Raw genomic sequence first — 12,214 nt, 5'->3', positions numbered from 1 at the left:
GCATTTGGGAAAACCAAACAAGGAGAGAAGAAGAGATGACTGAAGCAGGGGAGCAGGTGGAAGAAGTACGAAAAATCCCTGATTTTCAGAGATATGAGGATATGCAGCGTAATTTAAGGGCATCTCACAAGTTTAAAAATATTATTAGGGAGATAAGAGAGAGGAATAATGAATGGGCTTACATCAAACAGGCCCAAAAGGGAGAGAAGGGGAAGGAAGTTCAGATAGTGGGTATACATGGGCAAAAAAAAGATTTTGGGCCTAATATTTTGGCAGATCGAACACAAGAGTGGAATCGAAGAGAAAACAACTTCATGATAGATGGGAGAGCTGGAAAAAATACAAATAAATTAAAAGAAGGTGGGCTAACTCTTTATGCAATAGAAGAGCGGGAAGTCAACAACTACAAAAAAGAAGATTGGAAGTGTACCCAGGAAAAAGAAGGAGAAAAGAAAATTATAGGCCAGCAACTAAAAAGACTCATGACAGCCAAGAAGAAGGAAAAACATGCAAATGTTGATAGGGAATGGATAAATGAGGATCAAGGAAGGATAAAAAGAGGTGATGGAGAAGAAATATTCAGGAAGATTTCCATGGAAGTACAGAGGAGAGAAAAGGCATTTGTGGAGCAGCAAAAAAATAGGGGTGGTAATGCCTACTATGTAGAACTAGCAAGTGATGAAGATGAAGATGATGGGAAGAAAGCTCCTACCGAATGGGAGACACAATTAGCAAAAAAGATGGAACTGGAGCTGAGTTTGAAAAGGAAAAGAGAGAATAAACAGGTGCTAATGCTTACAAATGAGGAATGAAAGGAGGATCAAGAGGTCAGGATGCCTAAGAAGATAAAGAACAACAACAATACACTGGAAAGAGGGGAGTATGGCTTATCTCTGAATGCTTTTGGTCAGTTTAAAGTATTACAAATGGCTGAGGAGGCGGGCCTTAGCATGCCCCACCCTCAGCCATGAGTATCATTAGCTGGAATTGTCGGAGAATTGCAGCTGCCCCGACAATATCCGAATTATATAATCTATGTAAAAAAGTAAAGCTGCTCATAGTGTTTCTTATGGAAACTAGGGGTAGGCAAGATAAAATGATTAGGATAAAAAGAAGGCTTCATTTTGATAATATGTTTTGTGTAGAACCCCGGAGCTTGTCCGGTGGGCTATGTTTGTTATGGAAAGCTAATGCCAATATTAATGTTTATGAGTGGTGTGATAATTTTATTAAAGCTAGGATTAATATGAATAATAATTTGAGTTGGCAGGGTATCTTTGTGTATGGAAATCCAGTTTTTCAAAGAAGAAGAAAACTTTGGAAGGAACTCACGGAAAGCAATATGAATAGGGAAGAACCCCAGGCCTTTTTGGGTGATTTCAATGATGTTCTAAGTCAAGACGAAAAGGTGGGCATTCATCCGCAGCCTAGGATCTATTTAGAAACCTTTCGAAGATTTGTGGATGATAATGGCTTAATAGATGTGAACCTTAAAGGGAGTAAGTTTACATGATTTAGTAATCCAAGAAATAACATCATCACTAAGGAAAAGTTGGATAGGGTAATGGTGAGTTGGAAATGGATGCAAATATACCAGAATGCTATTTTGAAAGCTTCACTCTCTGTAAGTTTGGATCACTGCGCTTTAATTTTGGAAACACAACCGCTGGTTCGGATAAAGAAGGAATTCAGGTTTGAGGTCTTTTAGGCAAAGCATGAGGAATGTAAGGAGGTAATCAAGCGGAGTTGGCATTTGGACAACGGGAATAGAAGTTGTTGGGATCAGTTTGTAAGAAAGAGAAATAGATGCAAGAGGGAGTTAACAGAATGGAGTAGGAGGAAGTTTAAGAGAGCAGACAATGAGATTGAAAGAAAGAAAACAGAACTACAACACATTCAGAAATCTGATATGTCAGAAAGTGAACAGAGAAGAGCAAATGAGCTGAAAAGTCAAATCTCAAAGCTATGGAAGCAGGGAGAGAAGTATTGGGGACAACGATCAAGGCTGAAATGGTTAAAATGGGGAGATAGGAATATAGCTTTCTTTCATGCTATAACGATCCACAGAAGAAATAGGAATAGAATTGATAAATTGAGAAATGAATCAGGACAGTGGGTTCAAGGAGAGGACAATATAATGAGAATAGTGGAAGGACATTTCACCAAGCTGTACACATCTATTGGGGCCAAAAATATGGAGGAGTGTATAAGAGAGATACCTAGGAGAGTCATTAGAGAGATGAATGAAGAATTGATGGCAAAGATCAAGGATGAGGAAATAAAGGAGGCAACCTTCAGTATGGGGGGCTTAAAGGCGCCGGGCCCAGATGGTTTAAATGGGTTATTTTTTCAGAAATATTGGGATATTTTGAGTAAAGAAGTATGTGGAATAGTCAAACAAATTTTTTGAAGAAGGTATCATATCGGAAGATTTAAGTGAGACAACAGTTATTTTGATTCCCAAAATTAGTCAACCAGAAAGCTTAAATCACCTTAGACCCATAAGTTGTTGTAATTTTGTGTACAAGATTATAACTAGGGTCTTGGTGGAAAAGTTAAGAAAAGTGTTAGATGATATCATTTCTCCGGTTCAAAGTGCTTTTGTGAAAGGTAGACTTATACAGGACAATATAATTATAGTTCAAGAAGCTTTTCACAAATTGAGCAAAAAAGGAAGTCTTGGAAGCAAAGATTTAGCCATCAAATCAGACATGAATAAGGCATATGACAGATTGGAATGGGATTTTTTGGAAAGGATCCTGGAAGCTTTCGGTTTTTGTAACGAGTGGGTTAAGTTTATGATGAACTGCGCGAAGAGTGTTAGTTATAGGTTCAAGATAAATGGAAAGCTGTCCAGAAGAATCGGTCCTCAAAGAGGGCTTAGACAGGGAGATCCTCTACACCCTATCTCTTTATTTTGGCTACTGAAAGCTTTACTATACTCATGGAAAAGGTTGTAAGAGATAATCTAATTTCAGGAATTAGATTAGCTCCCACAGCGCCGCCTATCACTCATCTTCTATTTGCTGATGATTGTATCATTTTTACAGGGGCACAAGAAGATGAGATCTATCAACTCATTCAGATTATAAACAAATATACGGAGGCATCAGGACAAAGAATCAACACTGAGAAGTCCGGGCTGATTTTTGTAAGTCAGGTACCTATCCAGAGTAGAGTGAACATAGAAGAGATCATGGGCATGGCGTCATGGGAAGACCCCGGAAGATATCTAGGACTGTCAGCTAAATGGGGAAGATCAAAAAATAAAGCACTAGAATGGATAGAGGAGAAAATACTAGATAAAATGAAAGGATGGAAAGAAAAATTATTAAATCAAGCTGATACAAAGATTTATACCGGTTCGGAATTTCACAAAATAATTTCGTTGTTAGTATAGTCCAAACCAATAGTCAATCCTCGAATCAAATTAAAATTGAGTTGTCACAAGTACAAACCCCAAATGAAAATTAACCGAAGTATTTAAACTCCAGGTCGTCTCACAAGGAATTGCAATGAAATGATCAATTATTGGCTATGAAGATGCAAGGGGGTTTGATTTTTATATTTTTGCAAGAAAAGTAAATGGCAAGAAAAATAAATGATAAGAAGGTAAAAGATAAGGACTAATAAAATAAATGGGAAAGTACTCTTGGCTAGACATAGGTAATTGAGATCACCATCCTTGTCTACAAACCAAATATTGATAATTATGAGAGGCCAACCTATTAAGTCTACCTCCAAAGCTTTAAGTACGTAATATTTACTCCTAAGCTTGAGGTACGTCAAATAGGCTTGATCATATCAACCCATAAGTCCCAACCTATCTACTAATTAGATTAGTAGTGGGTTGGTGTCAATGAGTATCAAATTGATCACCAAGGGTTCTCAAATCACCAAATCATTGAGACCCAATGACTCATGGTCACTCAATTCCCTTAGCCTAGGCCAAGAGTGAAGGAAACTACTCAAAAACTAGAAGAAACATTTTAACAAACACCTAGTATGCAAGAAAAGTAAACATCATAAAATGAAAGAATTAAAAGAACCCATAACTATCATGAACAAGAAATCAACAATAACAATGAAGATAAACATAGAGGAGCATGGAAACATAAAATTGCATTAAAGAAAATTAAGATCCAACAATTGTTCATAAACATAAAAGAGAGCAAAACAAGAGAAACTAAGAAGATTAAGACAATAGAACACTAAAATATCAAGAGAGTTGAAATCAAAACAAGAATTAAAAGAGAAATTTGAGAGTGATTAACCTAATTTTACCCTAATTTCTATCCTAAATCTAGAGAGAGAAGAGAGCCTCTCTCTCTAGAATTCTATCCTAAAACATGATGAAAACTAAACTATGACTACTTGGTTGATTCCCCCCTCAATCCTTGGGTTCAATAGTATCATAAATGGGTTGGATTGGGCCCAAAATGAGCTGCAAAATCGCTGGCCACGATTTCACTTTAGTGAACCACGTGCTCCATCGACGCGCACGTGTGCATGGCGCGTGCGCACCCCTATGCATCAGGCAACTATGGCAAATTTTGTATCATTTTGAAGCCCCAGATGTTAGCCTTTCAACGCAACTGGAACTGCCTCATTTGGACCTTTGCAGCTCAAGTTATGGTCGATTTAGTGCCAGGAGGTCAGGCTTGACAGCTTTACGGTTTCTTCATTTCTTCATGAGTTCTCCTACTTGCATGCTTTTCTCCTCACTTCTTCCATCCAATACTTGCCTTATGAACCTGAAATCACTCAACAAACATATCAAGGCATCGAATGGAATTAAAGTGAATTAAATTTAGCTATTTTAGGGCCTAAAAAGCATGTTTTTACACTTAAGCACAAATTTAGGGAGAATTACAAAACCATGCTATTTCATTGAATAAATGTGGGAAAAGGTGATAAAATCCCCCAAATTAAGCACAAGATAAACTGCAAAATCGGGGTTTATCAAATTTTCCCACACTTAAACCAAGCATGTCCTCATGCTAAGAATAAAGAAGGATAAGAAAAGGGATATGAACATTTATTCAATGCAAATAAACTATATACACCTATCTATATGAATGCAACTAAATGCAAAATAATTCTACCTACTTGGTCAAAAGCAAATCAATCTCCAAGAACACATATGCACATGTAGGGCTAAGTAGCATGATGACTCATGAATCCTACCAATTCAAATATCAAAATGAAGTTCAAACAGACTTGCAAGAAGAAAGCTCATGAAAGCCGGAAACAAGGAATTGAGCATCGAACCCTCACCGGAAGTGTATCCGCTCTAGTCGCTCTAGTGTATAGGGTCGATCACTCAATTCTCTTCTACTCATGCTTTCCAAGATTTATTTTTCATCTAACAATCAACAATTATTCAATGCATGCATACATTCATCATGAGGACTTGTTCATGGGTTGTAATGGGGCTAGGGTAAAGGTAGGGATATATATGGTCAAGTGAGATTGAAATTTGCATATTTGATTAGCCTAAGCTCTCACCTAACACACATACAACCTATACAATTATAATACACAACCTAGCTACCCATGATTCCCACTTTTTCACATACTCATGCATTCTCTTTAATTCACATTCCATATGCATTGATTTTTAAAAATTACACTTTTACCTCAACCAATGTCCCAAGTTTCCCATACCCAAATGATACACACCCTCACTAGCCTAAGCTAATCAAAGATCCAAATTAAGGACATTTATTATTTTTTGCTTATGGGTAGTGATGTGCTACAATTAAGAACAAAAGGGATTAAATAGGCTCGAAGTTGGCTAACAATGGTTGATGAAAGATAGGCTATTTGGGTAAGTGAGCTAAATGAAATGATGGTCTCAATCATATAAATGCATGTATACATGGAATAATGGACATAAAGAATTAAACAAATCAAAGATTACAATCATAGAAAGAGAACAATGCACACAAGAATGGAAAATAAGTGGTTATAAGATGTAACCACATAATTTGGCTCAAAACTCACATGCTTGTGTTCTTAGCTCGAAAACAATGTTCCAAAATAAATTCTTCAAGCAAGTTCACTTTTTTTTCAAATTGGTAGGGTGCCCTAAAACAATTTTTCTTGGAAAAGAAATCATCACCCTAACCAAGTAGTCCTAACATAAAAAGAAGTGGTAAAATATGTACAAATTCTAACTAACATGAAACCTATCATGCAATGCAACAACTAGCTAACAAAGGCAAAAATTGAAAAATTGGTGTTGAAAGAAAGAGATTGTTACCCATGGAGGTCGGTCGGACGACCTCCCCACACTTAGAAATTTGCACCGTCCTCGGTGCATGCAAAGAAGAACAGAGTGGATGGGTAGCTTCAATTGATGAGCTCCTTCAAAAAGTTGTGCGGGTGAACTTGTTTGTTGCCCCATTTAGAAACTTTCTCATTCCTTTCCTTCTTGGTGGCCAACCTAAAAGGAAAGAAAAAAGAAAGAAAAGTATGCCTACAACAAAGATAGCAAGGCAAGTAGAACATAGGCGGGGGCTAATGCCAAATAAGAGTAAGGTTCTCACTACATGTTAGCTACGCATGTAAGTGAGAGAGCAATATAGGCAAAGGGCATATCAACTAATACTTGATGCAAGAGTAGAGTCAAAGCATGAAGAGCATGTTGAGCATCAAGTTTAATCAACAATTGTCACAAATAAGATTAGTGATAAGCATGAGAGCATTTGGTCCTATCCTAACACAATGACAACAATGTATAAAAATAAGGGATCATGAGCTAGGAAAGACTAAAGCACTAATCTTGTGTGTAGAGCAAATATTATAATTAATGTCAAACAAGTCAGAAAGCACCAAGATTAATCAAGAAATTCTCAACAATTGAATATAAGAATCCAACACCATTATTAAAACAAGAACTTAGAAAAAAAAAACAAGAACAAGTTATAAAAATAAAATTTAAATGCAATGGGTGATAATAGGCAAATGCAACATATAGAAGAAAATGAAAATAAGAAAAATAAAAAGTGAAATTTTGAAAAGAAAAGAACAAGGGAAAGAAAGTAAGAAAGGAAGAAAGAAGAAGAAAGAAGAAGGAAGAAAGAAAGAGGAAGAAAACAGAGCAGAAAACAGGGGAAGCAGGGCACGGAACCGACGCGTACGCGCACGGCACGCGTGCGCGTGAGTGGGCAGGCAGGACAAGCGACGCGTATGCGTGGATGTGAAGATGGCGACTGACGCGTACGCGTCATGCACGCTTGCGCGTGGGTCGCGGACACAGAGTAGGCACAACTTTGGCACAACTCTCTGGTTTTTGTACCAGGAGTTGTGAAACCATGCTGGCGCGCACGCGCACAGCACGCTTGCGCACGTATGCCCATTTTTTTTTTTTTCAAAAACAGGTGGTGTGGCAAAATCATGATCGTTCATTCCTTGGTAACGGCGCTAAAAACATAATACGCATGTTCATAATCTTAGTTCTTTGTCACAACTTCGCACAACTAACCAGTAAGTGCACTGGGTCGTCCAAGTAATAAACCTTACGTGAGTAAGGGTCGATCCCACAGAGATTGTCGGCTTGAAGCAAGCTATGGTCACCTTGTAAATCTCAGTTAGGCAGATTCAATTGGTTATGGAGATTTGATAATTAAAATATAAATAAAACGTAAAATAAAGATAGAGATACTTATGTAATTCATTGGTGAGATTTCAGATAAGCGTATAGAGATGCTTAGTTCCTTCTGAATCTCCATTTTCCTACTGCTTTCATCCAATCCTTCATACTCCTTTCCATGGCAAGTTGTATGTTGGGCATCACCGTTGTCAATGGCTACATCCCGTCCTCTCAGTGAAAATGGTCCAAAATGTGCTGTCACCGCACGGCTAATCATCTGTCGGTTCTCGATCATACTGGAATATGATTCAGTAATCCTTTTGCGTCTGTCACTACGCCCAGCACTCGCGAGTTTGAAGCTCATCACAGCCATCCCTTCCCAGATCCTACTCGGAATACCACAGACAAGGTTTAGACTTTCCGGATCTCAAGAATGGCCGCCAATAATTCTAGCCTATACCACGAAGACTCTGATCATAGATCAGGAGGCTAAGAGATATGCATTCAAGCTTGTTTTCATGTAGAACAGAAGTGTTTGTCAGGCACGCGTTCATAAGTGAGAATGGTGATGAGCGTCAGATAATCATCACATTCATCATGTTCTTGTGTGTGAATGAATATCTTAGAGAAGAAATAGGCTTGAGTTGAATAGAAAAACAATAGTACTTTGCATTAATTCATGAAGAACAGCAGAGCTCCACACCTTAATCTATGTTGTGTAGAAACTTTACCGTTGAAAATACATAAGTGAAAATAGGGTAGACATGGCCGAGTGGCCAGCCTCCCATGGAGGTCTAGAGATCTAAAAATGATCAAAAGATAATCCAAAGATGATCCGAAGATGTAAATACAATAGTAAAAAGTCCTATTTATAATAAACTAGTTACTAAGGTTTACAGAGATAAGTAAATGATGCAGAAATCCACTTCTGGGGCCCACTTGGTGTGTGCTTGGGCTGAGCTTTGAAGCTTTCACGTGTAGAGGTCTTTCTGGAGTTAAACGCCATGTTGTAACCTGTTTCTGGCGTTTAACTCTGCTTTGCAACTTGTTTCTGGCGTTTAACGCCAGAATAGGGCAGAGAGCTGGCGTTGAACGCCAGTTTGCATCATTTAAACTCGGGTAAAGTATGGACTATTATATATTGCTGGAAAGCCCTGGATGTCTAATTTCTAACGCAATTGAGAGCGTGCCATTTGGGTTTCGGTAGCTCTAGAAAATCCATTTCGAGTGCAGGGATGTTAGAATCCAACAGCATCTGCAGTCCTTCTTCAGCCTCTGAATCAGATTTTTGCTCAAGTCCCTAAATTTCAGCCAGAAAGTACCTGAAATCACAGAAAAACACACAAACTCATAGTAAAGTCCAGAAATGTGATTTTTAATTAAAAACTAATAAAAATATACTAAAAACTAACTAAATCATACTAAAAACTATGTAAAAACAATGCCAAAAGCGTATAAATTATCCGCTCATCACAACACCAAACTTAAATTGTTGCTTGTCCCCAAGCAACTAAAAATCAAATAGGATAAAAAGAAGAGAATATACTATAAATTCCAAAATATCAATGAAACTTAGCTCCAATCAGATGAGCGGGACTAGTAGCTTTTTGCCTCTTGAATAGTTTTGGCATCTCACTTTATCCATTGAAGTTCAGAATGATTGGCATCTATAGGAACTTAGAATTTAAATAGTGTTATTGATTCTCTTAGTTTAGTATGTTGATTCTTGAACACAGCTACTTTATGAGTCTTGGCCGTGGCCCTAAGCACTTTGTTTTCCAGTATTACCACCAGATACATAAATGCCACAAACACATAACTGGGTGAACCTTTTCAGATTGTGACTCAGCTTTGCTAAAGTCCCCAATTAGAGGTGTCTAGGGTTCTTAAGCACACTCTTTTTTTGCTTTGCACCTTGACTTTAACCGCTCAGTCTCAAGTTTTCACTTGACACCTTCACGCCACAAGCACATGGTTAGGGACAGCTTGGTTTAGCCGCTTAGGCCAGGATTTTATTCCTTATGGGCCCTCCTATCCACTGATGCTCAAAGCCTTGGATCCTTTTTATTACCCTTGCCTTTTGGTTTTAAGGGCTATTGGCTTTTTCTACTTGCTTTTTCTTTTTCTTTCTCTCCTTTTTTTTCGCCATTTTTCTTTTTTCTCTTTTTTTCGCATTTTTTTCTGCAAGCTTTGTATTCACTGCTTTTTCTTGCTTCAAGAATCAATTCTATTATTTTTTAGATCATCAAATAACATTTCTCCTTTTCATCATTCTTTCAAGAGCCAACAATTTTAACATTCATAAACAACAAATTCAAAAGACATATGCACTTCTTGTTCTTTTGTTTTTAGAACAGTATTGTCACTACATCAAAATAATTAAACTAATTTCAAGGATGAATTTGAAACCATGTACTTCTTGTTCTTTTGTTTTTAGAACAATTTTCATTTAAGAGATGTGATGGATTCATAGGACATTCATAGCTTTAAGACATAGACACTTAGACACTAATGATCATATAGTAAAGACACAAACATAATTAAACATGAAGCATAGTAAACGAAAAACAGGAAAATAAGAACAAGGAGATTAAGGAACGGGTCCACCTTAGTGAGGGTGGCGTCTTCCTCTTCTTGAAGAACCAATGGTGCTCTTGAGCTCCTTTATGTCTCTTCCTTGCCTTTGTTGCTCCTCCCTCATAGCTCTTTGATCTTCTCTAATTTCATAGAGGATGATGGAGTGCTCTTGGTGCTCCATCCTTAGTTGTCCCATGTTGGAGCTTAATTCTCCTAGGGAGGTGTTGATTTGCTCCCAACAATTCTGTGGAGGAAAGTGCATCCCCTGAGGCATCTCAGGGATTTCATGGTGAGGAATTTCCTCATGCTCTTGTTGAGGTCCATGATCTCTTGTTTGCTCCATCCTTTTCTTAGTGATGGGCTTATCCCCATCAAAGAGGATGTCTCCCTCTATGTCAATCCCAGCCAAATTGCATAGATGGCAAATAAGGTGAGGAAAGGCTAACCTTGCCAAAGTGGAAGACTTGTCAGCCACCTTGTAGAGTTCTTGAGGTATAATCTCATGAACTTCCGCTTCCTCCCCAATCATGATACTATGGATCATGATGGCCCGATCTACAGTAACTTCAGACCGGTTGCTAGTAGGAATAATTGAGCATTGAATAAACTCCAACCATCTTCTAGCTACAGGCTTAAGGTCCGGTCTTCTCAATTGAACCGGCTTGCCTCTTGAGTCAACTTTCCATTGAGCTCCTTCTACACATATGTCCATGAGGACTTGGTCCAATCTTTGATCAAAGTTGACCCTTCTAGTGTAGGGACGTGTGTTTTCTTGCATCATTGGCAAGTTGAACGCCAGTCTTACATTCTCCGAACTGAAATCTAAGTATTTCCCCCGAACCATGGTAATCCAATTCTTTGGATTCGGGTTCATACTTTGATCATGGTTCCTAGTGATCCATGCATTTGCATAGAACTCTTAAACCATTAAGATCTCGACTTGTTGAATGGGGTTGGTAAGAACTTCCCAACCTCTTCTTTGGATCTCATGTCGGATCTCTGGATACTCATTCTTTTTTAGCATGAAAGGAACCTCAGGGATCACTTTCTTCTTGGCCACAACTTCATAGAAGTGGTCTTGATGGACCTTTGAGATGAATCTCTCCATCTCCCATGACTCAGAGGTGGAAGCAGTTGCCTTCCCTTTCCTCTTTCTTGAGGTTTCTCTGGCCTTAGGTGCCATTGATGGTTATGGAAAAACAAAAAGCAATGCTTTTACCACACCAAACTTAAAATGTTTGCTCGTCCTCGAGCAAAAGAAGAAAGAAAGAAGGAGAAGAAGAAGAAGAATGGAGGAGAGGGAGAGAGGTGTGTATTCGGCCAAGGGGAATAAGAAAGGGTTGTGTTGTGTGAAAATGAAGAAGGAATGAAGGGTTTATATAGGAGTGGGGGGAGGTTTAGGGTTCGGCCATTAGGGTTAGGTTTGGGGGGGAAAAGAATTTGAATTTTGGAGGTAGGTGGGGTTTATGGGGAAGAGTGGATAGATGTGAGTGGTGAAGAGGTGATGGGGAAGAGTGATTGAGGTGATTGGTAAAGGGTATTTGGGGAAGAGAGTTATGAAAAGGTGTGAAGAGGAGAGAAGAAGAGGTGGAGTCGGTGGGGATCCTGTGGAGTCCACAGATCCAGTGGGGTCAAGGACTTAACATCCCTGCTCCAATTAGGCGTGTAAAATGCCCTTAGCATGCATGTCTGGCGTTAAACGCCAGCTTGCTGCCTGTTTTTGGCGTTAAATGCCCAAATGTAGCCTGTTTCTGGCATTTAACTCCAGGTTATTGCTTGCTTCTAGCGTTAAACGCCAGCTTGGTGCTTGTTTCTGGCGTTAAATGCCAGACAGATGCTTGTTTCTGGCGTTTAAATGCCAGAATGTTCTTCCTCCAGGGTGTGCTATTTTTAATGCTGTTTTTCATTCTGTTTTTGATTTTTCAGTAGTTTTTGTGACTCCACATGATCATCAACCTAAAAAAAACATAAAATAACAATAGAAAATAAATAGATATAATTAAATAACATTGGGTTGCCTCCCAACAAGCGCTTCTTTAA

This window comes from Arachis ipaensis, chromosome B05 (genome assembly GCF_000816755.2).
Source record: "Arachis ipaensis cultivar K30076 chromosome B05, Araip1.1, whole genome shotgun sequence".
In the NCBI taxonomy this organism is placed as follows: domain Eukaryota; kingdom Viridiplantae; phylum Streptophyta; class Magnoliopsida; order Fabales; family Fabaceae; genus Arachis; species Arachis ipaensis.
Note: the sequence above shows the minus strand (reverse complement) of the source record.